The sequence below is a fragment of the Epinephelus fuscoguttatus genome, linkage group LG4 (genome assembly GCF_011397635.1).
Source record: "Epinephelus fuscoguttatus linkage group LG4, E.fuscoguttatus.final_Chr_v1".
NCBI lineage: Eukaryota > Metazoa > Chordata > Actinopteri > Perciformes > Serranidae > Epinephelus > Epinephelus fuscoguttatus.
In genome coordinates, this window is record NC_064755.1 from 22,919,964 (window position 1) to 22,947,674 (window position 27,711).

The following is a 27,711-nucleotide window of genomic DNA, read 5'->3' on the forward strand; positions in this document are numbered from 1 at the left end:
CTGCTCTCTGTGAGCTTCTGGAGAGGATGAGGGTGAAGGATTTCAGCAAAGCACTGAAGCCCCAGAGGTGTGCACTTCCTCTGGCCTGAAAAACCTTTCATTAACACATGAATGGGTTGGTGTCCTTGTAAAAGACGAGATGGGGATCTGGTGTGTGTTAGCACAGCTTTTGAAACCTGAGACAGATTCAAGCAAGCAAACCAGGGTTTTTGTTTAGATTTATGGCACTGCACAGGCTGTATTCTTTCCATTTGTTTTATGTTCATGCACAAATTAGGCCACCCATGAACTAGTCTTTAGAAAAACTCCCTTGTCTTTAAAAAAAAAACTCCCTTTAGAAGAGCAGTGTATAAGATTTATGGGGATTTAGTGGCATCTAGTGGTGAGGATTGCACATTGCAACCAGCTGAAACTTTTCCTGGTTATAATTCATTCAGTGTTCATTGTTCAGGAGGTCTTTATCAGGAGCCAAAATATCTGCAGAGGGCTCCTCCTCTCCAAAACAAACAGACCAGATGATTTAAACAAGAAAAAATATTGCATTGATCAGTTTCACGTTATAAATCAATGTTTCTCCAATGCTGTTTGGCATGTTGGAGACGGGCCACTAGCCCAGCACCTGCTGATGTGTGCTCACCTTTGTTCTCTGATCTAGAGCCAGACATTCATGAGGTTTTTACCAGGGGCTGTATTATCCTCAGAGGTTGCATCCTCTCTAAAAGACACAACAAGACTAGCCCCAGGTAGAGCCAGTGTTTCCACTTGTGGAGGCGTGTCACTTTCAAAATGGCTTCTTGCAATCCATTGCTGTCACCCACATGTGCTCACTTATTAATCAAGATTGAGTGATACCCCCTACCAAGCTTCTGAAAATGTTTTGCTTGACTCCTGTCCACCCTTTTGCACCCTGATGAAGACCTTAGGGTCAAAACCAGTCTGCATTTTAATGTAAGAAGCCATGTTTTCAAATAAAGGCTTTTCAATTTCATTCAAATGCATCTGTTCCTGCTCCATGCATGAGTGCCTGATGTTCTTTTCTTCCCATGTGCTAACCCTTTTCTGTAAGAGCACCTGCGTTTTGTTCTTGAGTATGATATGATAAAGACGGTCCTTGAGCACACTACTATCTGTCCATTTTGGGCTACTGTAGAAAAATGGCAATGCAACATGGGGATCTCCATGGACAAGGACCCACTCCCTATATAGATATAAACCACTCATTCTAAGATAACTAAATCACAAGGACTCTTATTTATCAGGCTATTATACACTAAAGAAAACATGTTAAGGGTCATGGGGGGCTGGAGCACATCCCAGCTGACACTGAGTTAGGGTTAGGGTTAGACTATCACAACACCGACACATTGAGACAGACAACCATTCACGCTCACATTCACACCTACGGGCAATTTAGAGTCACCAGTTAACTACAGTCTTTGGACTGTGAGAGGAAGCCCACGGTGACACGAAGAGAGCATGAAAACTCCACACAGAAGGGCTCCAGCTGGTTGCCAGATTTGAATCCTGAAGCCTTTTGCTGTGAGGCGACAGCGCTAAACACTGCACCACCATGCTGCCATTTTTTCCCCAATATATCCACCTAAATCCTACACACTGGACCTTTAAATGATAAAAGGGGGGAAAATAGCAACAACCCATTATTCAAGCATGACTGTAATACTATGCGAACCTTTCAGCTACCTTAAATACAACTGAGATGTCTCTACACGCTGGGGGTTCAGGGGGTAATTGTATGATTTGTTTTCCTAGCATGTGTGTATTTTGAGTGATACTTGATCTCCAAGATGGAAGGAGAAAGAGTGTTTATCCCATTTCTGTAGATTACTCATAGCAACAGCGAACACTCCGTAGAAGGTTTTATTTGTTTAACTTGGGATTAGGTATCCACAGAGGAGTGTATACTTTGTTGCTATTAAGATTTCTACGTTGGAGACAAGTGACTGTTTGTTTGAGCAGCATTAGATCTCGGGTGGCTAGGTGGCAGAGACTGAGGGGATGTGGCAGTGGTGTTCTGCCAGGGCGCAGACATGCTTCCTGTAATTATCTAATCCACACATACTTGGAGCTCTTTCTCGCTCACACACACACGCACACACAAACACACACACACACACACTGTCTCTATCTCCTCACAGTCCCCTCTGAGTTAAGCTGAACTTGGATCAAGGACAGTTCTCCAACATTCCACTCCAACTTTTCTACAAGTGTTAGGCCGGGCTCTCAAACAATCGGCTCCTTCTTTATTTCAAGGCAAATCTGCTACCACTTATTTAGATGACAGACATAGACGGCTATTTAAAGTGATGGAGTAAACAGTCCATAAGCCAAACCCTTTTTCCGTCTACTTTTCACTTGTCTTTGTTAATAATCATGAGTGGCAGTTGATCCATATGGACAGACATGGCCAGATGCATAGACATGCCCAAGCTGTCTCGCTCTGTCTCGCACAAACAAACACGCACACAGATACATTTCGTTCTATAATGTTGATTACATGTGCAGAAATGTAAATTTTACATGTATACTGTTCAACTCGGAGCTGGAATGTTTCCATGCCATGCTCATGTGATTAAAGAAACGGAGGAAAGTCTAACAATCATCAGCTTGAAACGTGAAACTGAAAGAAAAATGGAAAGAAAGACAGAAAAAAAACATCCTTTCCCGACCACTGTGCAAGTACAAGCAATAAGAAACTATAATCACATTTATAATAAAGAAGGTGTTGATTAATCTGCTTAATTACACATGATTACAGAGCTGCTATACAACACAACTGGTGGATGTGATTACACACTGACACCCAGAGTGACGCTTCAGAGCTCACAGTGCTGTTCTGAAGGTTTCTCCTCTGTCATTATGTGCACCGGTTACAGACAGTCGCTGGCACTGCTCAGACAGAGGAGGGGAAGAGGGGGATTTCCGCAGTTCCCCTTTCCTCTCTCTCTCTCTCTCTCTCTCTCTCTCTCTCTCTCTCTCTCTCCTTTCCAAGATTTTCTCGCCATCTGCAGCCAGTGAGGGCTCCTTAGCCATCAGCTAAGGATCTGTGAAGCGGAGGGTGAGGGGGAGGAGGAGGAGGAGGAGGAGGGTGTTTCTCCATCGGCAACTGAGCCAGGGAGACACATGGCCCTGGTGTTATCCCACTTCAAATGGAAAGCACAGGGAGAGAGGACTCCCTCAAGACAGACACTTTCATCGGCTGTCTGAGGAGTGCTGAGAGATGCCCGACGAGATTTGGTGAAGTGAAATCAAAATAAACTTTGCAATCTCCTCTTTGTCCATGTATGGAAACACTGCTTTGCTTCACCAGGGGATAACAAGACATGTGTGTGTGTGTGTGTGTGTGTGTGTGTGTGTGTGTGTGTGTACGTGTGCAGTAGCAACCTACTGTACTTCTGGTTTGTCTCTTAGCAGGGAGGTAATATGTTTAGTGTTCAGGTTTAGTCAAACATAAATGCACACAGGAGTTTATACAGAACATTCCTCAGGAAACTTAAAAACACAAATTAAATTTGCCGTCATAATTTAATCTATCGCCAATACCAGGCACACATTTCATGTCAGAAATAAAACTTGCGGTAGGCATGCAGTCTCATATTTCCACTTAAATCAGTCTATGTAGGTTCACTTATTGAGTTATGGGACTGGTGCTGGAACAGAAACAAAGAGAGTGATTGGAGTGGGCTGGAGTTAAAGGGGACAAAAATAAGGAGGGAGTTTGTTCTCCTCGTGCCGTCGGGGCCTGAGACTGGGGAGCCCCTGGGGGTGGGGTCAGGAGCTGGAGAACTGGGGTGTTATGCCATTATTGGTATACAGCCGTGTGTTCCCGTATCCTCCTGTGTGTGAGGGGGGTGATGTCACAGAGCAAAATGAAAGCCACATGGAGTGTCTGAGAGAGAGAGAGAGAGAGAGAGAGAAAGACAGCAACGTATGTTTGTCTGTAATAAAGTCTGAGTGTCGGCCTGTGACCTGATTGATGTTATAAATCAGGGGAACACATTGACAACTGACAGTTCATGTTGTTATTGGCCCGAGCAGATGTATATACCTCTTAATTAAACCATGCAGGTATTCACATACAGGACATGTGTGCTGCGTTTGACTGACATTTAATCAAAGTTTATCCCCATCAGCTCCAAACTGCACTGCCTCAGCAGCACATGTATGATGTTGGAGCCCAGATGTATTAGTTATTGATGTGAGTTACTGTGTGTCAATGCGTAATTGTATTGTATGGCAAAAAACCCATAAAGTGCAAACTGATTTTCATGTGATGCGTGTGGAATATCAACACGTTTCCACAGAGTTTTGTTTGTGTCCATATTTCCTTCAAGTCAACACATTCTCACATATCGACGCTTGGTCATGGACCTTCCATGTCCAGATACAACGTGAAAGGTAACAGTACTGACCTAATCAGATCAAAGTCACTTCCAAAAAACTCTTTACTGCTGCATAGTTTGATATATTGACTAACACAGCACTTACCTGTGAAGGTGAGGGTGTGTTGGACTTTGATTTCCTGCTGCTGTCAAGTCAGTTCATTTCAATTCAGCAGTGTTTCCGGGCAAATCAGGAGAATGCATTCCTTATTTAGTGAAGCTTAAAATATCACCGCACCCACTTCATAGATACCTGTCCAAAACTGCTCTGGTAACGTGCACTAAGAACCCTTATCTGATCAACTAAATAGAAAAAACAGCGATATGAAGACTCTGTCTATATGCAGAGAAATATTTTTAAAAGGAAATTATCGCCTTCCGTTTTAAAGAAAAAACTGATCAACACATTCTCACTCCGACCTTGTCACATATTGACGTTTGGTCATGGACTTTCCATGTCCACATATGATGTGCATTACATTCTCTTCTTTCAAAATACACTTCTGTTCTCACAGAAAATGTAATGTTTACATTCAGTCTCAAAATAAAGGCAATACGTCGGTACAACGCCACTTTGACATTTTTTTCCTTCAACAACAAACGCAGTTGGTTGGGTTTAGGAAAAAAGAACAGGGTTTGGCTTTAGAATCTCACTGGACACGAACACTGCTCCCCTGGGTGATAGTCTGTGTTTGTTGGACCCATCCACTGCCCCTTCCGCACACAATACTTGGACTTTTGCTGCCTTAACTTTCATTCCTGTCCCATGTCATTTCCCTCTGACGCTGCCTAGCGCCGACATTAAAGGACGGCTTTTTCGTCTGTGTCTGACACCGCAAATCACTGCCCAAGCACTGGATTTTGACGACTTCGGAGTACGGTCCTACTGTTCAACACAAGAAAATGCATCTCTTTACAGATGGATAAAAATGAATTGCAAAGAAGTTTATCTTGAGGTTTTTTTTTTCCGTCCAGTGCAATATGTGCATGGATCATTACAGATACAAAAAAGGGACCAATAATGCATGGTGACAAATAAGTGAGCACGTTGGCATGTAACCAAAGAGGTTTAAACCACTATGCATGCATTCAATATACGTATGTTACCCAGCTAGCATGCTACCAATGTTACCTAGCTAAGGATGCTGTCAAAATTCTCACTTTGACAAAACTTAAAAATAGGAGCCGAAGTCCCTAGGTCTTCAACAGCCAGCATTTGTATATGAGGCCCATATGGGTAGTAAATAGGTTGAAACATGGGCCTCATATAGGATTGTTCCTCGGTTCAATTGGCTCCCATGCCAATTGCCCACATCGATGGCTTTACCCAAGTGGGCCACACATGGTCGTGTCAGGGCTACTGGATACCAAGTGGGTATGAGCCCAAGATGGGCATCTTATCTGGGGCCCACTTGGGTAAACTCACCTATGTGGGCAATTGGTATGGGGCAAAAATGTAACCCATGAACAGTCCCATATATGGCCCATTTTCCAGCCTGTTCGCAACCCACATGGGCCCCACATACAAAAGTTTGCAGTGGGTCTTGAGAACTATTTTAACAGGCCGCCAAATTACTGTTTGATAGTTTAATTTAAGTTGTTGTTAAGTGTGTCTGAAAATATACATTCATATGAATCCAACATATGATTAGCAAAGATAAATCAGCCTCTTCATTTAGCTTACGTTAAATCACTGTGCGGCACCTTTCCATAGCTGCAGTTCTGTGGAAACTAGACGTAAAGCAACGTCAGCACAGAAAAAGTTTGCTCAAGTGTTTAAGTAGCAGAAGACACTGAACAAAGTCAGACTTTTTAAATACATGTCTTTGCTGGATTTGTTTATTCACATTTTATTGTTATAATAAGTTTAACCAAAAGCTTGTGTAGCCATTTTCCAAATGAACAGTTTGTTTCTTCTATGTGTCCCACAGGTTGGCAGTGCAAAACAACACTTGACTTTTAACTGCCAGCCTATAATAAGCAATATCCGCATGGCATTTCTGTGTCTTGAAGCGCTCACCTCAGTCATCATCCTTCATTCTGTTTCTCCCCTCTCTCTCTTATATCATTGAAAAATAATCTCCTAGGACTACAATACTCTTTGTGCCTTCTCTTCTTTTCCCATGTCACAAACTTAACTCATCTCCTCTTCCTGATCCCGTCGCCGCGAAAAGGTCAGAAAGGATATTAGAGTTTCACCAGCTGCCTTCCCCTCTGGACATCTCATTAATGAACTGCAGAGCACACACATAACACAATGGGAGAACACAGGCAAAATGAGAAAGCTGGAGAGAGATGGAGAGGTGAGTGTGCAGGGGAGGGGTTTAAGAAAATATCCCTTTTCCTCTGCTGACCTAAAAGGTGTGATTTATGTAATCATCACCATAACCTGCATTTTCCAGTGGTTTGATGTAAGACCTGTGACTGCCCCATGGCCACGATCCAATGTGGTAAATGTTAATTATAGGGTGCACATGCAGGCGGAAGAAAGTTAATAGGACTCCTCACTCTGCACATTAACTTTATATAGAAAGTATAAAAAAAATAAAAATCCCCCCATTCATTTCAGAACTTTGGGCCATACTGGTATTCCCCATCTCCCCCTCAGAAGACAGTCACCTACAGCCACATCATTTCAAGGTTGTTAAATATATAGAGAGAGCCTTTTCTTGTCTGGAGAGGAAGGTTTAAAATTACAGCTCAAAGGGGACTTTCATACAGTACGTACAGTAATTGCTACCTGAGTAATCCCTGTGAGCTCTTTCTGCTCAAATCTCGCAATTTAACAGTAAGTGCTGGAGAAAATAAATGGGTTTAGCATTTGTTGACCGATGCATTTGGTGCTCACCTACATTCTCATTGATTAAGTTTTAGAAGAGTATATACACACACGTATGAGTAAATCCAGCTGCTTTAAAACCAACTTTTGTTTACATTCTCTATGAAGTAAATGTCGGGTTGAAATAGGGAAAGCACATGCGTTTATTTATTTAAACGAACATATACAGCGTGATGGTAACCCTGTCAGAACAGCTTAGCATCACCGGACAAGTTAATTCACCTTCACAGACTCATTTGAAGAAAAATATTTATATCTTGCTTCACGATTACGACTTTTACGTAAACACACGTTTGGCAGACATGTTGAAGGTATGCCTGCTTAATTTAATTATTGTGAAATGGTCCAGTTTTTTTTCCATGTGACTGTCACACGACTGCTCTCATGAACACGTTTACCAAACTCAGACATGTTTTTAGTAGACACAAGCTTGACTGCAATAATAACCCACCAGCTTGTGTTATTTTTTAGGACTTTGAGAATGTGACAATTTGGAAATCATCAAGATTTTTTTTTTCTTTTTTTTCTTGTGGCTAAAAACAGCAGCAAGAGCTCACAGGCTCTCTCCATGACGGTTTTAGGCCCTGTCTAAAACTGATATTTTCCTACATGTTTTAAATGCCTTCTACAGTGCAGGTTTCTCAAACCTCCTGTTACTGTGTATCCGTGCGGACACGTAAAATGGAGCGTTTGGAAAACAATGTCGTCATCTGTCGTCTCCTCAATTCACGTACGTTAGCACTACTCGGTCTACTAACTACCTACTCAAAACTTTAAAATGTAGTACCGCTCCATGGATGAACCGAGCCGAATGCTGCACCCAGTGTTATTTGATCTGCCAGAAATGACGGCTTGAGATCAGGCAGGGTCGAACAAGCAGATGGTGGGGCAATTCCAAAAGTGGGATTGCTGTCAATGAGGAGTGAAAGGAAAACTTGTCCATGTCCAGAGCATCACTTGTACTGTTGAGTGAGCTTCTTCCTCCTGTTATCAAAAGGGGAATCAGCAGCATGGGTGCAGATCCCAGGGGGGATGGGGGGGACATGCCCCCCCCAAATTCTGAAAAATACAAATTGTCCCCCCCAATTCTAAATAGCCTAAATGATTGAAATTGAACAAATGTATACAGTAGTCCTATATACTGGGAGAAAGGGAAGATGATGAGGAGAATTGGGAATCCATGAGAGGCGAGAGATGAGAACGTGAGTGGACATAACATGCCTGAGACCCTGAAACTAGAAGTAGCATTAACTAACAGCGAAGCAGTGAAAAGGAGGGGGATGGCTGGTTCCATGTACTACTGGCTGTTTAAGAGAAATAAACAGTAAAGGTAAGCATATGATTCTCTGTGTAGTGCTTTTTGAATGACTTGGTGATGGTGGTGAGCCTCTATGAAATCATGAAATATGCTGGCAATTTCAAGCGCTCTGTGGGCATGATTTGCACGTGTGCAATTAAAAAAAATCACAAATTGTGTTCCCCCCCAAACTTGTCATCAGATCTGCACCCATGATCAGCAGTGATGAAATCTCCAGTGGTCAGACTGTCAACGTTAGCCTGTATCTTCCCAATGAGAGGAGACTGCAGAGGACAGCTAACGCTTTTTGCGTTTTGCGTTTTGGGTAATTTTTGTGCTGTAGTGTGTACTGAGATATTTTAACAACGGTCATGTCAACGGGGTCTCACTCCAAAGTCGTTGAAATCTAGCGCTTGGGTAGCGACCTTCGACATCAGACACCAACAAAAAAAGGCGTCAGAGGGAAACACGGTGGGACAAGAAGGAAAGCTAAGGCGGCTAAAGTCCTAGTGGGATGGGCGGGATGGATGCTGGATGGGTCTCACCCGGGAGAGCAGCGTTCGCGAGACATTATAAAGCCAAACCCTGTTTTGTTTTCCTAAACCTAGCCGCATGTTTTTGTTGCCTAAAACCAATCACATGCGTTTGTTGTTGAAGGAAAAAAAAAACATCAAATCGCGGTGTTGTACCAAGGTTGTGCATTTATTTTGAAAGAGACTGTATGTAAACAGTAAACTTCCTGTGAAAACAGAAGTGTATTTTGAAAGAAGACAATGCATGTAACAGGCAGAGCTTGAAACAGTGTCCCAGAGCATCAACAACCAACACACACAGGGTACCTTGCATGCCATATCTAGACAGGTCCATGTCATTGGTTTGACAGCCCACTGGTTCGACATCCTATTAGTCCGACTGTCCGCGGTGCTGAACGGCTCGCGGCGGGTGTATGGTATGGTGTGCCGCAACCGGCTTGAGGCGGAGCAGGCTCACGGCTTATGTGTTTGTCACTTTCTTTTTCATTTTAACCCACACCATGATCTTTTCCTAACCCTAACCAAGTGGTTTTTGTGCCTAAACCTAACCAGACCTTGACCACAGGGCATCATGATGATTTCGGAACAGACTTAGGAACAATGAGTTTAATATGGTCGGAACAATGGGCTGTCAATGGGCAGTTCCCATCTAGACGCGGAAAGTCCATGACAAATCATCAATTAAAAATATTTCTATGTGTATAGACAGGGCCCTTTCCATGTCGTTGGTCAGGTAAGGTTTCTCAGTGCACATTTCCACAGCTGTTCTGGACAGGTATCTATTAAGTGGGTGGGGTAATATTTTAAGCCTCATTAAGGAATGCATTCTCCTGATTTGCCCAGAAACACCGCTGAATTAAAATGATCTGACATGACTGAATCAGTAGGAAGTGAAAGTCCATCACACCCTCACCTTCACAGGTAAGTGCAGTGTTAGCCAACGTATCAAACTAAGCAGAAGTAAAGAGTTTGTTGGAAGTGACTTTGATCTGATTAGGTCATTAGTGTTACGAAAACTGCTGCATCACGCTCTCTGCAGCTCGAGCCAGGCATGATGACAGGGCTGTAGAGGCAGCAAAATAAGTCAAAGCCTGACCACCTACCTGCAGCCTGTCAAAATTCTGACACATGGTAGCTGCGCAACAGCTTCATTAGCAGCAGAATTGATGGTTGTCCTAAAAGAAGGCCCGGAGATCTGAAGCTGCTGCCAAGAGGCTTGGACGACGCAGATCCAAATTTCATGGATCTGCGTCCAAAGGCACAAAAAAAATTCTAGAAAACAAACTTTGTGTTCTATAGTGAGTACATCTCCCCGCAGGGTATTTCTCTGTATAATAAGCCAGGATTTGGAGAGTTTGATTGGCCAAAAGTCGAAGAAAATGAGGTCTTTAGTGTGTGTTTAAGGACTTTGGAAGCTGTGCAGTCAAAGATTAAGGGCTATTCTCCCTTAACGCAGCAGAGACTCTGTGAGCGTAACTCAATACTCCATGTAATTTAGATAACAACCTATTGGAACTGAAGTTAACTGGGGGTGTAAGCAAATGAAAGGATGACCGGGATGAAAGTGAATCGAATACATTTGGAAAAATTTTCACTGGACCAGAAGTCTAGACAAGAAGATGGGGAATAGATGAAAGAGAGACTGAATAATAATTCCACACCATGTGAGGTGTGGCTGACATCAAAGCCTGCACAGATCCATACCCGATGGTAGTAAGGTCGTCCTCGGAACACAAGATAATGTGCCCGAAGGAATTCATTCCCAGAAACAGGGAGAAAGTTGATCCGATATTTTATCAGGATTTCTATTGATCCAACACTTGGTATCTGCCCATGTGACCAGAGGCAGGTTAAAAATATTTCCGTGCTATATTTATTTCTCATTATCAATCTTTTTGTCAAAGAGAGTGTAGTTTTGATACCAGATGTTACGGTAATATTTTCTTAATCCTGAGGGTGAACAGTTAAAACCACATCCCTCTCCATCTCCCTGAACTGCATCCAAGTCATTGACGTGTGTGGAATTCACACTATTCCTGTGCATGTGTGTGTCTGTCTATTTGTGTGTACATGTGTGTATGAGTTTGTGTGATTTTTAAGGGTGTGTGCAAAAATCACTGGCAGAGCCCATGAGGCATATATTAAGGCTTAGATGTTTTTCATTCCATAATGATAGGATCCAACTGCAGCCCTTCATGGCGCTGCGTGCTAGCCAGAACATGTATCAAAGGAGAGGGAGAGGTGGGATGTCAATCACTGCAGCAGCTTCCCCCTCAGGCGGTTAATGAATTGGGTGATATTCATCAGTTCCTAAGTTCCAGATAGATCACATATTGATGTGGCATTTATGACTAAGCACATCAACACCGGTCTGCTTTCTTTTGTTGATATATGAGCTTTGAATTACTGTAGATAAAAGTGCTCCAATTTCTGCTCGACCTCCATTATTTCTCTGTACTTTACTGTATTTATTCATGGGGGTTTATAGCCAATATATTCCACTATGCAGAAAGTGTATAGCATATATAATACAGCACACCCTCCTCACAGATGTAACTGACAAGCCAGACTTGTTAACTGTCATATTGGACCCACAGCACCGTATTTTTGTATGACTTATTGACCATCCGAATTCCACACCTATATTCAACCATGACTAACAGGCTTACGTGGAATCATCACCTTCTGTTGGTGCAGAGATCAAAGAAACTGTGTGAAAGAGCCAGTGTTTACTCAAGAGTTTTATCTACAGAGATAAAACCCCCATTATTGTCCGAGAGATACACAACGCTCGGGCCGCATACCAATGCGTGCACATCCGTTTCACACACTCCCACACACACGTAAACAGGCGCACACAAGCACGTTTCTCCACGCAGCCTCATCCATGCACCCCCCCCCAAAACAACACCTCCATCGCTATGGCATGAGAGAAAGCCACATTGTAGATTCTCAGCCCGCATGGCTGAGGAATCAAAACAAGCTTCACGGAGGCTCCTTGATCATCAACAGTGAGTGGGAAAAAAAAGAAAAAAGTCTGGACTTCACAAAGTCAGAGAGGAAGTCAGATCCAAACCCCTGCGTGGTGACTGTTGATCTCAGGCTAAGACATAAATCTTCAATGACCATCTCATTACATGGTAATGATAACCTGCGGCTTCTTTTACTCACTCACAGAGAATGCTGCCCCTCTGACTTCTTTATTTACAGCACATTTTCTACATTTTTGGTTGTTGTTTTTTAAAATTGTACATATATTTTAAAGAGAATGATGCCATAAACTTTTTCAATGAGTGCAGATGGGCAAAAGTAGCATTCTTTATCATTTATTTAGCTAGTTTTAGTGATACCTGCAAAAATGCTGCATTGAATACTGCTATAAATTAGGAGCATAGATGTGTTTGAGTGAAATGCACTGTTCTGTAACACCTGTCTTATTCTCAATCTGCACTGAAAGCACTGAATGGAGGATGCCAGTTTCCGTTTTGGGCTGCTAAGACTGTTCCTGACAGTTTGACACACTATGCTGCATCAACCTAAAATTGGTGCAACACAACAGAGCATTTGAATTTGTTGCCAAAGTAGATTAAACCTAACAAAAGAATCACACACTACATATTCCTTACCTTTGTGTGAGCCGTATCCTTGGGTAGATGCTGTGCGCGTGCGAGCCGTGCCCAGCAGAACAAGATACAGCAGCATCAGTGACAGATACACAGTCCTTATGCGCTCTGCCATCCTCATTGAGACACACACTCCACGTTCATCTACACAGAAATCCTGCAGGTCCACTCAGCATGGGCTGCAAAGTCCATGAAAAGAAAGAAAGTCTTTGCTCTGCAAGTTCCTGCAAACAGTGTCTAAATAGAGATAGCAATCCAGCAAAAGTCCACCTGGAGGTAACAGTCCATTTTCTGATCTATCAACTAGATCTATATCTGCAGCTTCTATACAGTCTCTGCTTTCCCCTATAGCAGTGTGATGAAAGCTGCATCCACCCACTACCTCAGTGGACAGGATAGTGCTCTGGCTGTTATCCGTGTTTGGTCTTAGTAACCAGGGAGAAGAGAAGTCCAGTTGCTACATTCACGCCGCAGTGCCCACTGCTCTCTGTCCATATGTCAGTCCGTCTGTTTGTTTGTCTGTCTGTACGCCCAGCTTAGATCCAGTCTTTCTGATGTGATGACAGGAAAAATAAATAAATAAATAAATAAAAAATAATAAGTCTATGAATCCCACAAAGGTGTTGGAGCTGATTTGTAAAACCTCAATGCATTTGTGTGTCCCAGCAGGCAGGCAAGCAAGCAGGCAGGCAGGAGCTGCTGTACTGTATCCTCAGGCTGCGTTCCTCCTCTTGGGTCCACTGGAGCCAGTCATTCTCTGGACGGGAGCCCAGGAAAAGGCAGAGTGGGAGAGGGGAGGAGTGGGGAGCCTCGTGCCTGGCGTGCGGTCTCTCAGCACTGGGAAAGAAAGTGAAGCTCCAGCTCTCCTAACTCTGCTCACGCTCGAATGGTCAGGGAGGATCCAAACCTCAGCTCAAACCTCAGTTAAGATGGCTTCTACCACAGCTACTGATCTGGGCAGAGGCCACCTGCCACGGTTGTGGTCTGTCTGAGGAAAAGCCTGTGTGTGTGTGTGTGTGTGTGTGTGTGTGTGTGTGTGTCTGTCTGTCTGTGTGTGTGTGTGGCTGGTAATGAGGGGAGTGTGTATCAGCTTGAAGGGCTGGAAATTGCCTGCTCCTTCTTCTAGATTGTCTTGGGATCTCTCTTTCTCTCTCTCAGGCAGCTGGATTAAGTGCGCTGTGTCTCCCAGGCAGGCTCTGTAAAGACTCCCCGGCTGCCTCATGTCACTCCACAGACCACCCCTTGCTTCTCCTCTCTCCTTGACCACCTCCTTTTTGCTCCTACCTCCACTGCGTTAACATAGACCCGAGCCAAGGTTTTCAGCCTCTTTACTCTGGCAAGTCTTTCATTTTCAGTTATTACTATCTTTGTGTTTGTTTCCATGTGGATAGTCATTATCACTGTTACCATGGATTTTCATGTACAAGGTTCCTTTCATGCCCTGCCCATTTAGTCTCTCCTCCTGTTTATCTATCCACCCATCTCTCACACCTCTGTAAAAACCTAGTCATTAGTTTCTGCCTCCTTAATGTCTCATAATATGCCTGGCTTTTCACTTTTTCTGCTACTGTATTCTGCCTAAATGAATTACCTCTGTTTGAGTGTGTGTACCTGTGCGTGAGGAAAATATTAACATTGAACTCATTGACATGCAGTCGTATATTTTGTCCTTGTGGTTTTTTGTTTTGTCTCAAGGTCCGCAGCTTTCTGAATCTGATTAGCAGCCACACACACTCAAAAAGAGGAAAAAAAGCAATGTACGCTACATGATGTGACTCGAGTCACTATTGAATTTGCACATATCCCATAGGAAAGTCCCACAGGCGTCCAGTTACTGGAGCAGAGCGTTGTCTGTCTCCCGTAAAGCCCTCTGCGATACATCTGTTTCTCTCTGTCTCTTTCTCATGGCTGTGTGGTGACACTAACATTAAGTCATGCTGATCCCTAACATGGGAGCATTCCACATGTCTGGTTCATTTTGTTGTGTGAATGTTTTTTATTTTGCAAAACGTGGAGTTTATGAGAACACTTCCTCATGGTAGTACTCATAATTTGGATCGACGGTGATTAACGGCAAAAATAAAACTGCACCAACTCATGCAGAGACAAAGCAAGCACATATTTCTGAATAAACAAGAGACCGGCACAGTGTGAACGTGCACCCAAGCCTTTATATTAAGACACATACAGTAATGCAGAATTTGACATGATTCCATTAGGCTGTAGCAGCTGCAACCCCACCCCCTTTGCACCACCCTGAGATCTGATGACTCCAACTCCCACGTTGCACCTGTTCCCTGCCAGAACAGAAGGACTTTGTGCTTTGTGGAGGTCTCATAACATACACTATCTCTGTTATTCCACTGCCTGGTGCAATTATAGACCCTCATCTGTCGTCGAGGCTGAGACAACTGTTCAACGTCATCTTCCCATGGAGCTGACACTATCTGACCCACTGTGACACACAGTTTCATCAGTGTGGACTTAATAGCGTATTTTAGCCGCGCGTCCCGGTGAAAGGTGCGCCGGAAGATGTTCATTTCCGATCTCTTAAGCCACTACCTCAGATTGATAGCCATTTAAAGAGGCTAATGCACACAGGCCAGTGGGCACAGCATCCACTTACTCACATCGGCCCCTCGGTGACTCAATGGGTCTCTCCTTCCTTCGCCCAGCCTAATAGCAGTAATCAGTCAGAAATCTGCCTCAGACCAGAAACAGCAACAGCTCAATCCCCCAGATCCCCAACCTTTATAACTGTCCCTGCCTCCCTCCCCTTTTCTTGATTTGTGTTGTACTTTCAGCCCTTGATGTTTCCATTAGTATGAGTCTGACTGTAGTAGCTTGCACCAAGGGCCTGCCATGCAGCACTCCCACACAGCAGCCGTACATCCACTTTCTTTCCACCTCCATTGAAATTCTGTCCTCTTACATGCGTCCCTGGGATTCCAACAATACCTAGAATATTTATTCAGCGTGTACTGCACTGCAGAGATTTTCCTCCGCACTATCTGAGTCCTGTGAATGCGTCAAGTTTCAAAGACTTCATGGTCGGACCTGCAGCCCGTCATGTCGCTAAATGGCACTTTCCTTTAGCGGCTGTTTTAGGAAGCCGCCGTGTGTGTGAAAAGACTGCTTGATTGAGTGCTGATGTCTAGCGTTTGTTTGAATAGGCCATGTCCAAACGTCTGGCGGTGTTCCTTTCATGCTCTCTGAACACAGAAAATATTTTCATTCATGTTAATGCTGTGTCAATATCCGCCCCTGTTCAACAGAAGCCTCCTTGCCTCCTGTGTTGACCTGCAGAGACAGACACTCCTCCCGCCCCAACATACACACTGTTAATGCCCATGCAAGTGTCTCACAGCTTCTGCACTGAACTGCACAGTTACAGTGCTGGAGGAAAAGGAAATAACGAGATAAAAACATGATAAAGTTAACCGGGTGAAAATGTGTACATGCATTTATGCATGAAACTGTGTAAGTTTGTGTATGTCTACCACCGGCGCCTGCTGGGCTTCCTCACTATAGAGAGGTCAGGCCCCTTGTCTCCCGGCAACAGAAGCAGCACTCTGAGGATCCAGTGTTTCAGAGCCACTAGATACTCCAGCCCGTTTACACAGGTGGCTATCATATGGCCGGTGAGGTTTGCCCCCGCGGCACACATCGGCCACGGACACATCAGTCAGACTTTGACGGCAGGTAGCACTCTTCGCTTGCTCTTTTCCTTAAGAGGCCACTATTTTATCAGTAGACTGACAACCACTGACAGAGTGATGTATTTTATGGATATTTAATTGTATTTTCAGTGCATGACAGTAACAGTACAGAACTACTGATGAACTGTACAATAAACCCACATAGTTAACGCAATAACTGCAGGAAGTTTGTTTAAAATGAGCAATTTGGATAAACTTTGAGCAGATTATTTCCTGTGAATATTGCATCTGATATTTTTAGAAACTTTTTATAAATTTTCTCTATGTGTTTTGTTTATTTTTAATTTATTTTTGACAATAAGGTAAATATGCCTTATTGTCAAAAATAAATAAAAAAGTTTTAGACTTCTTTTTTTTTTTGGAAGAATCAGTGTTTTCTACTCCCTGACGCACAGCGTTCGCCACCAATGTGTTTTGGCCTTGATGCTTGGCCATTGTTCTATTTCCGTATTGGTTGTTAGAACTAGGTACTTTTCTAATGCAGGATGAGGCTGTTTAGCCGAGTGAATGCTCTGTCAGTACAGCTTGTGTTCAGGTCTTCACCCTGCCCTTACCCTGTGAGATTTCAGTTCATAATTATTAGTCTAAACTTTAAAAATCAGTTCATTTATTTTTCCTCACAGAGATAAATGCAGAGATATAGGCCTACTGTATATTAAAACATGACCCCCCTTAAATTCAAGAAGTCCCTGTGACCCCCTGTGAAGCTTTGAGGACCCCTAAGTGGGGTCGGCACCTCCATCTTGGGAGCCAGTGGTCTGCGATATAGCTTATGTGGCCAGGTAACAAAACCTCACCAACTCACACAAATGTTTATCATGTTTGTGGTTTGGAGATACTATCAGGAAGCTCGTGTTGCATTGTGTACAGTACCCAGCAGCGAGGAGCCAGTATTAGCCACAAATGAACGAAGTGGAGAGAGGAAGCAGAGAAGAAGTGTGGGCCCTCTGACTAAGAAGCCAGGTGTGTTATGGTTGGCTTGGCTGTATCTGCTGAGTGCGAACATTATGGTATAAAACCCAGAGTGCACACCTTCACGCGTATGAAATCATACATAACCACATTTAACATATGTTTATGGAGGAGTGGAAAGAGGTCTGCATATATTCTGTTACACCCCATTATTTCCTAACATGACTCCCACTGAGTGCTGCTAACCCTCAGGTGAGGCCCTAAGTAGGTGCACGTTTGAATGTCCCTGGCACCAAAGCGTGGTAAATACATTCTGTCTTTGCCAAATATAATGCCAGAAACCACAATGCATCATCCAGCCTTTAGATAGTTACAAAACCACAACCTAGTCTCTATGTGGCCACCATTTTGGCTTCCTTTGCTTCCTGTGATTCAGCGCTCAGGGCATATTTCTCAGTTATAGAGTAAGTAATGGGAAACACAGCCCAGGCCAGCACTCTGTAGTCACAGATGCTGAAGAGGAGGAATGGATTACGCCTCTGGAGTGATATGTGGAAGTGACCATCTGGCCTCATGTGTATTCTCATTCATCATCATGGTAACCGACACATAATCTACAGGTGTTTGTGCAGGTTTGTCCTTTTGAATGAGCATTGTGTGCCCTCAGGTGAATTATGTCATGTTTTTGCATATGTGCACAGGACGAAAAAGTTCAGACATGTGGAAGCTCCCCGTATATCCTCCTGTGCATTGTTATCCGTCATGCCTGACATAGTGACATGAGCGTATTTATGTAGAAAAGTCTAAGATTGAAAAACCAGGCTTGACAAGATTTTTTTTTTTTTTGTTGATGTTGTCCACTTTTTGTCTGGACCATTTGTCTTAATCACTCTCAGCTCTGATTGCTGTTAGCGGACCAAATGAAGATAGATATAATAATAATGGTGACAAGTACAGACTAAACATCTGCCTTCAATGTGCACTTACGGCTGCTTTTTCTAGCTCACTGGTTTGTGATTTGTTCCCACACAGAAATGTCAAACACATTTCATTCAGGACAACACAAAGGCGGATATGCGAGAAAAAAAAACAGCAGTTTGGAATCACTGTGGGGAAACACAGTGTTGTACATTGCATCAATTCAGACAACATGTTGGAGAACCTCACCGCATAAAATTAACCAAACTGGCAAAACAACTTTTCTCAGTGTGACTTCGGGTGTAAATGCACGACTTGCCTGTTGGTGTGTGTGAGCGCATGATGTCTGCGTGTGTGAGACGCCTAGATATGTTTATGCGTACCCCGCGGTGTTTATGAAATATGAATAGTGACACATAAATTGAATCAGAGGGTTCCCATCCTGCTGCAGGGCAGGACCACCGTGTGCTGCTGCAGCAAGAGGAAAACTGTGGTGCTTTCTTTCTCCCTCCATTTTATGACAGATTGCTTTGAAGTGGCTCAGAAGCAGTACGAGCTCCTCAGAGTCCCGTATGGATTGATTGCCTGTGACCACTAACAGCCCGATTCCGTGTTCAAGCCCTGACATTAATTGCTCAAGCAATCTGACAAATAAACATTCAACCATACAAAAAAAGAAACCCCAGCTTGATGTAGAAAGACACAAACTGAAAACAAAATTAGTTTAATGGAGACCAAATGCTTGAAAAAGCAGCACATACAGTATCCACATCTGTGAATTAAGAGCATGAGTCATACTTTGGGTGTATCTGTTGATCTGTTGGCTGGTATTTGCCTCTTGGTAAATTATGGGCTTGTGTCTGTTGTTCCCTGCATTTCTTCCTCTTACAAATGCTAGACACGTCACATCAACACCTTGTTCTTGTTTGAACTCAGGCCTTGATTATCAAGAGGACAAAGGTGTGAGACGACCTTCAATACTAAGTTTCCCTTCAGCTGCATCCGATGCTTACACACTGACATGCGGTGTGTGTTTGTCATCGTCAAACATGAGTAAGAATGTGAGTGGGAAGATGAGGATTGGGTGGAGGCTACCGGGGCTAATGCTTGTTACAGATGTGCTTTTGTGTCTGGCAGAACTATCAGTTAACCTGTTAACCTACAATATATCACTCTGACTGCTTTGAATGACACTATCAGTGACCCGTGTCAAATCCCGTGTTAATCCATCTGCAGATGTCACTGAGTTTACATGTCTCCCTAACTGTGATTAATAACCTTTAGTAATTGTTTAGATCACAAGGAGACATATTCCAGAGAAACAAAAGATACAGTATGCGTACAGTTGTGTGTGCATGTGCATACAGAAGAATATGGTAGGCAGTATCAACCTTTTAATGACCTTTGGATCATGCTTATCAACTTTCTCGCACTCGCACTCTGTACAATAAATATGAAGTTACAGCCAGTAGACGGTTCATTTTACTTGGCACAAAGACCGGAAACAGGCAGAAAAGCTAACCTGGCTCCATGCAAATGTAACTAAACCACCTTTCAAGATCCCTAATTGACCCATTAGTAGGGCTGCCCCCTAATAATCGACCAAAGGTTAGTCGACCATTGGTTCATTGGTTGCTTAGTTGCAGAGAAAAAAACAAAAACAAATGTGAAACTCTATCAGGAGCTGCGCCTTGTCAAAATAAATCAAAACCTATATGACTGGTGCATGTGGGAATTCAGTTTCAAAGGACACAGGAAGAGGCCACACTCAGCAGTCAGACGGACCAAACTAATCACAGCCGACAGATATCTTTCCCTTCTTCCGTAAATATTCAGTCTGATAAACACGGAAAAGTTGATCATGTTAGTGCAGGGTTACTCAGAGCTTTTCATCTGTCCCACAGATGACAGGCCTATGCACTTATAAACAGCACCTGGTTGCTCAGGATTTCAGGTAAATAGGCTATACAATGCTTGTTAAGGTTGCTTAGCAACCTCAGACTCAACCTGCTGCTGCACTCCTCAAAGCTGGTACAAAAAAGGTACAAGAGTAGTGTCCAGTGTCCAGTGCCCAACCTCGCGTTTCCAGGTGGTTAAAGACGCGGCATGTGTACGGCCCCTAATTTCCAGGGCTGGTACCGGTGGTTATTCCACAGGCTAGTTAATAGCATGTTGGGCAGGAAATCCAAAGTGTGGGGTCATTGTGAGAAGGTGAAGGACGGACCCAAGGTGATATGTAAACACATCTTCATTGGTCGACTACAAACATGACGTATCATGTGAAACATGGAAGTAGCTACATGCCCATTAGCCACTTAGCACATTCATTACTGCTTTGCCGACAGCGTCATTAACAGGCGGCTCGCTCAGTGTGTGACGTGCACTTGTAGATAAAATATAGGCCTATATTAATGAAGGTTCATTAGTACGGTTTTGTATTTCTCTGTCATGTAGCACAGTGTTAACAATGTTACTGATACTATTCTTTCTCACACCTTCAACTCAAACCATTGTGTTGCCCCGCCCAAAATATATATCATTTAATAATTAGATTAATATCATAAACATACCGGTGACTAGCTGACTAATGGCCCTAAATGACGACTATTGGTCGGCAAGGAAAATTCTTGGTCGGGAACAGCCCTACCCATTACCACGACAAAAACAGAAGTGTAAAAAGGACATATTGGGGTTTTACAAAGGGATATATTCCTCCTGTTTCCACTTGTTTTGGTAAGCTACATTTACTGGCTTCCAGCAGCAGCTTTATATTCACCATAGAGACACAGGAATGGTAACAATCTTGCAGCCCCTGTTCACCAACCACATATGTCAACTGTGCAAATATCTTATTACAACCCATGTTTATGTTTTTTGTAAGGTGGCATCGTCTAGTGGCCGTGGTAATTAGTACAGGAGCAGAGAAGGAAGTGATGTGACGTAGCATAAAAAGTGACAAAGTTTGTGCAATGTTGTACAAATATCAAAGAAGCCTCCACAGAGTGTGGGAGAGTTTGGTGGACTGATCCAACAAACACAGAACTTTCAGTGACTGTGACTGGTGCACATGTCCCGAAGTCCACGTTGACATTTTTTAATAGCAATATTACTGAGTATGCTTGCACGTGTAGCATGCAAACCATGATGTTTTTCTTAAACCTTACGATGTAGTTCAGTTGCCTGAACCTAACCAGGTAGTTTTGGAGGGTAACTGTGACGTTTCATGACATTAAAGACGTGTTTTAAACTGAGACCATTAGAACAGTAATAAATATCATTTCTGGGCCGATTGTACAAGTTTTTTTGAAAGTCAGTGGAAATTGACCTTTTCTGTTGTTTAGGTATGAGAGACCATCGCAATGTCTTGACCATCCTTAAGAAAGGGGTTAAGAGGATTTCCCATAATATCGCACTACTCCTTTAACTTCAACATGTGTCTCTCTTCAACTAAAACAAGTTCCAAACAAATGAATTCATACAAATAAAAAAAAGAGAATCCCGTAAGCTGTAAACCCATTAATAAGCTCTAGTTTCAGACTGACGCCAGTGTGGCACCAATCAGAGCAGTGCCGGTCAGGCTGGTGTCTGCATTGTCTAACTGTTTCATGCCCGTCACCTCCACCGCCTTTGTTTGTCACTTCATGTGTCCGTAATTACTGGACTAACAATGCCACAGAAACCATGGCAAGATCCCCTCTGAGTGTGTGAGGAGGACTGGAGGTAAACACTGGGGTTTTCAAAGTCAATAAAATCATCACTTTATGTCAACCGACAAACACTTTTCCTGGAACAAAACACACTTGTTTGGGGTCACATATTTTCATCCGCCAGTGTGTACTCATCAACGTAGTCTCGCACTGTCGGCATGAACTGTGAAGAAAGCAGAATGTGCGGTGGCTGAGAAATTTTCTTTCCTCGACCACTAATTGGATAATGTGGCAACAGTGCAAAACAGATGTGCTATTTTTATGTGTTCACCACATGAAAAGGTTTGCTAACGGTTAAATTTAGACAAAAAACACCTTGAAGCTAACACCTGCAATCAAAGCTCCTGTTAGACAACACTTTTGCTGCCAAATGATCTGCACATACTGACAGCTATCGAGGCCACAGCAATATAGGTCAGTTAACCATCTGAGAAGTTCACAGCAGCTGTTTTTTAACTACCTGTCAAATCTGTGTGAGATGGAGTGTCAAATTTATTTCTTACTGTACTTTGTGCCTTAAGCATCTCTTGTTTGTCTTGACTGACACGACTTGGCTACTGTAACAAGACACTTTCCCACTGGGCCTAATTAAGTACTCTGTTGATCTATTAACCTGTCAATAACATCATGTTCCAGTCCTTCTGCTTCTGTGATGGAAACTGCAGAGAGAAAACAATTATGTTCAAGAGCTTGCAGGATAAATTTAGACATACAACTAGTTTTTACTGTGAAACAATAAAGAACAACCCGAGCTATGTAACTTTTTGGAGCGTGTTCTGCATCAGCAGCAGCTAGACTGAGCATGCACAATGCTGTTTTGCATAAAATGTATGGAATTTGTTTGCTCAGCACAAAGGAAGATCACTAATAGTCTTGTATCCTGTATGTTGTTTTTCTTATTCCAGCTTGAAAGGAAACTGACAGAAGAAACCACAAAGAAAATTAATTACAAATGTACATTTATTTGTATCGTTAGCACATTAGTGCTGCTTAGTAGCCACATAAACTTCTGTGTGCAGTAGATTCAGAAGGGTTTAATTACATCTAGACTGAGATCATATATATAGTTTGTTTGGTGCACGTTTTCCCCATATGGCTGCAATGCTAGTCCATGCTGACGAAGATGAATTTCGGTGTTGAATGTTTAAGTTTCGATGTTTCTAATTTATCATAAATTATATCAACACATTTTTACCATTAAGCAAGGGAGGGAGAGAGGAGATGGAGATGGTGATGGAGACGGGATTTATTTGTTTATACATCCAAGTTCATGCAAAGTTTTAGCAATTTTAAAAACTGGTTAAGTTAAGGGAAAGTCTTTGCTCATGGTTATATTAACATGCATAACTCAAAACAGACCTTATACAGTTCAGTTTGGCTCCGTCTGCTTTTAAATGCGGAGTCACTGATTCTTTATCCTCCTAATATTCTGAAAGCAGGGCTGAGCCGGGATGACACACAGCTAAGCCTTCCACTGGGTGATGTGTTCCAGGAGCTGCAGCCAAAAACCTCGCTTAAGCAGACCTCAATCAGTTACAGATTAGACATGTGGAGGGGAGCAGCCAGGCAACACTCAGACACACGGCAGGCTACCTAGACACATTTTTCTGCATACATTGACCTCTGCTCTGTGGTGCTCAGACCTTTGACCCATGTCAGGGTCAGCTAAGGTCAGGTCAGAGGCCGCAGTCATCCATTGTCTCAGCCCATCTCATCAGCTCCTTTGAGCAGCGTTCATGCTTTTCCTCTAAAACTCTAATACCCCCTTTAGCCAGCACCATAACAATCAGATATCTTTTCTTTTATTCTACTTTTTTCTTGCATTTTGTGGAGTCCAACAACATATTTTATGAAAAACATAAAAAGATGTATAAACAAATATTGAAAACTGTGCGGTTTCTTTTCTTGCATCATCTTTAAAGGTACAGTGTGGAGGACTTAGTGGCATCTAGTGGTGAGGTTGCAGAACTGAAACTTTTGCCAACAGACAGGACAAACGGTGGTCAATGTGAAAATGGCCCTATCTAGACCCAACATTTTGTTTGTCCATTTTGGGCTTCTGTAGAAAAACATGGCAGGCTACATGGTGAAGAACCCGTTCTGTGTGTAAACGGCTCATTCTAAGGTAAAGAAAACACAGTGATTTTTAGTTTCAGGTGATTATACACTAACGAAAACATAGTTATGAATATTATGTTCCATTCCTGCCAATATATCCCCCTAAATCCTACAACCTGGACTTTTAATATAAACTCTTTTAACATTCTCCTCCATAAATGCGACTTTGATGTGGGAGATAAACACTTAAAATCACCCAGACTTACATTCCCGCCGGTGCTAATACTGGACTGTCTAGACAATTACATTACAGAGCGCTGTGCACATGAACTGATTTACTGGGCTTGTACATCATTGCCACTGGATAAACAATTCAAGGAGCTTACAAACAGACTAAGAGTAATTGACCATTCATCGTGAAGCTTATTCCAGTGTAATTGCATGTTTATAAGTGAGCTCCATCAGTCAAGTGTGAGCCAGCAAAGGTGAGGGAAGAAAAGACTTCCCTTTTCTTGTGTTTACTCCGTCTGTGAGATGTGCCAAAACTGCCTCGAGTCATCAAATGTCTGATGGGATTAAAAACTGACAGATCATTTGATTGAATACCAAGTTTTATTCTTGTGAAGTGTCAAAACTGTGACAGAAACACTTCCCTTTGACAGCCCACAAATTATAGTGTATGTTTGTATGCAAGGGAAGCCAATTAAATACTTATCATATTAACAGTGATTGTACATGATTCTACATGATTTCAAGATGAAGTCTGGCATTGCCCCTGTGATTTATACAAGGTTTAGATATGTGTTTGTGTGTGTGTGTGTGTGTGTGTGTGTGTGTGTGTGTGTGTGTGTGTGTGTGTGCTCAGCTTGTGGGTCCTTTTCATATATTTTGAAGAATTTCTGCATATTCCCTATTAAATTATTATCAATCCCAACTCGTCAAATATCAACACTTAGTCAGTGGCCCTACACATCAATATATGATATGCTAGGTACCCCTCTTGCATCAGTTTTAAACATATAGTGACAGTGTGTAAATTTACACTTGTTACATGCATGATCTCTTTTCAAAAACAACTTCTGTTTTCAGAGTAAATGTACAGTTTCTGCTCATTAAATGCATCCTTCTGATGTGCACTTATAGACAGATAGCTAAACAGTAAGTCTAAGAGGCTTGAATGATGACTAGTAAAGTAAAGTTGACCTTGACAGCAAAATAATATACACAAAGCATTGAAAGGTAATCATCCACGTGTAAAAATCAAATGATTTCAATCAATAATGTCACATGGTACAAATGATTGGTTCACTTCACCAATGATGCTTCTCCAAGGCTTTACATGAACAGATGGAGGTAGATTCCAAAGGTCATGCTCAGCAGAGCCTCTCCAGCATGCATTCAAAACAAAGATGGCCGAAATGAACCATGACCCAAGTCATATGTTTGTTTTGACCAATTAAAACAAGGAAGAGGCAGTTTCTGAAGTGCCTTTACTCTAAAGTCATACCAGAAATAGTCAGCAGGGGGTGCTAAACATAAAACGAACAAATGTTACATGACAGTAGTCCTTTTTAGACCGGAATTGTGCAAATTTGCAGGAAAGCCCAATCAGTCTTTTTTCAGCATTGGCAGTATAACAACAAAATCGGGTAGTGTGACAGAATGCTGCCTGCCTACTTTTGTTCATACAGAATGCTCCTTTTTCAGGGCAATGGGGGGCGTGAGCAAGTAACAAAACATGTAGCTCAACGTGTGACATAACCAGTGACGTGAGAGGGAAGCCGCGGCTAGTCAGTCCTTCAGCGATTCTCTGGTAAGTTGTCTCATAACTGTTCCTCACTGTTCCCACCATCTGACAGTTAATGGCCTCCTCGTTTGCAAGGGCAAGGAGGGTGCACAATTCCTTGTCTCCTCAGTTGCTCATCTTTACAGTGTCTGCCAGGTTTGCGTTTTCCTCTTGCTACTAGCTGCTTGCTAATTCCTGCTATCAGCTGTTTCATGTTTATCCACCGCCAGTGGCTCGCACGTACAGTGTCATTAATAGCTCCTACCACAAGTCATCAACAAGTCATCAACAGCCCCGGTGGAAAATTGAGCACCTCCGTTCAACTCGCCAATCCAGCTCTGTGTGTCTAAACGCTCGCAGCCTGCTGGCAAAACGGCCCAACACTCACGGAAAATCTGGCAGTGTAAAAGGGGCCACTTAGAGCATGGGTACAGAACTTTGATTATAGATTTACTTCCTTAGGTTCAGGCAACAAAAGTATGTGGTTGGGTTTATCAAAAGACTGTCAAGGTTTGGCTAAAAATAAGTAGGTTTGTTACTAACGTAATGTAACATCACGTGACATGCCTCACTATACTAACACACTATGCTGCTGACTGACTTTTGGTTTCACACGAGACATGAACAGCAGCCTCCCGGGCAAAAGTCCAGAGTTTGTTTGACCAATCCACTTCCACTCCTGCCGGTCTTACATGGATTTTATTGCTCTTTATACTATGGTAGTTGCCCAAAGCATTAAAAAATGCTGCCACCCAGTGTGTCTCATAATGCCACTAAAGGGTGCCTCTTTGCGTCAGTGTCTGACATCAAGGGCCACCAACTAAGCATCTATATTTAACAAGTTGGGAGTGGAAGTTGAAAGTGAAAGTAACGCCAACCCCAGATTCACTTTGGTTTGGCATTTCACCTCACTATATTTGCATTTTTGGCACTGCCTGCTGCTGATGGTCTGACACCTGGTCACTACGTTTTTATAAAGCCTCAACCTCACCTGAGCACAATGGGGGTACACGCCCATAAAGGCGCTGAACCACAAAGAAAAAGAAAATATGAGAATACAGGCAGAGGGCTGAGTTTTTGCAGAAGGAAATAAGTGGTGACTGAAAGGGACTACATCTGTATGAGTCTTGAAAATCCTGCATGGTATACCTTTTATGTGAAATACTGTATACGCATGGAAGAAAACAGGTTCTTATGTTTCCTTTATAAGTTATGATACACTGGCATGCATTGTAAAATAAATCTAAAGTCTGTAATGTGTATTAAAATACATGCTTGTTCCATAAGAGTAAGTAGACTACACAATGAGTATGTGACAGCCATAAAAAAACATCAGAGCGGGTCTGTTCCACAAAGGAAATGAGCTAAAGTTGTTGTCATACCACCAGTCTAAACCTCTTGTGCCATGCAGTCACTCATAGCAGAAAGACACTGGAGGTTCCTGCCAACTGCACAGCACACCACCAGCACTAACGCTGCCAAGCTGCCACGGTTAAATACTCCGTCCTCTGTTTTACCCCAGGCAGGGATGTGCCCTGCTTGCAGACACACTAACACGCTACCAAACTCTGATGGAGAGCAGCTCACACAGACACACACAAACCTGATCATGCTTCAAAGCATTATCCTTCGCTGATCTAGTAACCCCCACCTCTCAAACTGCAAAATTAAGTTTTCCAGAAAATAACTTCAGATCACACACACTCACATACTCACATACACACTTCCACCATCAGTGTTGACTCAATGACGCAGACAGGGACACTGCCAGAAATCTACAAGCCTCTGATAAGTGACAGCTGGAGGGAAAGGAATAGATAGATCATTACCTCACTCTGAGAGCCGTGATACACCACGCTCTGCTATAAGGTGGCAGAGCAGGGGAATGACATACGAATGTTATTTCTCGCCTGGCTAAT

At 42.9% G+C, this 27,711-nt stretch overlaps 1 protein-coding gene across 2 annotated transcripts in view; it reads right to left on the reverse strand.

Moving 5' to 3' along the window:
• sema3e (sema domain, immunoglobulin domain (Ig), short basic domain, secreted, (semaphorin) 3E) overlaps window positions 1-27,711 on the reverse strand; it is a 100,356-nt gene that overhangs the window by 15,338 nt on the left and 57,307 nt on the right. The gene's annotated exons all lie outside the window — the stretch shown is intronic.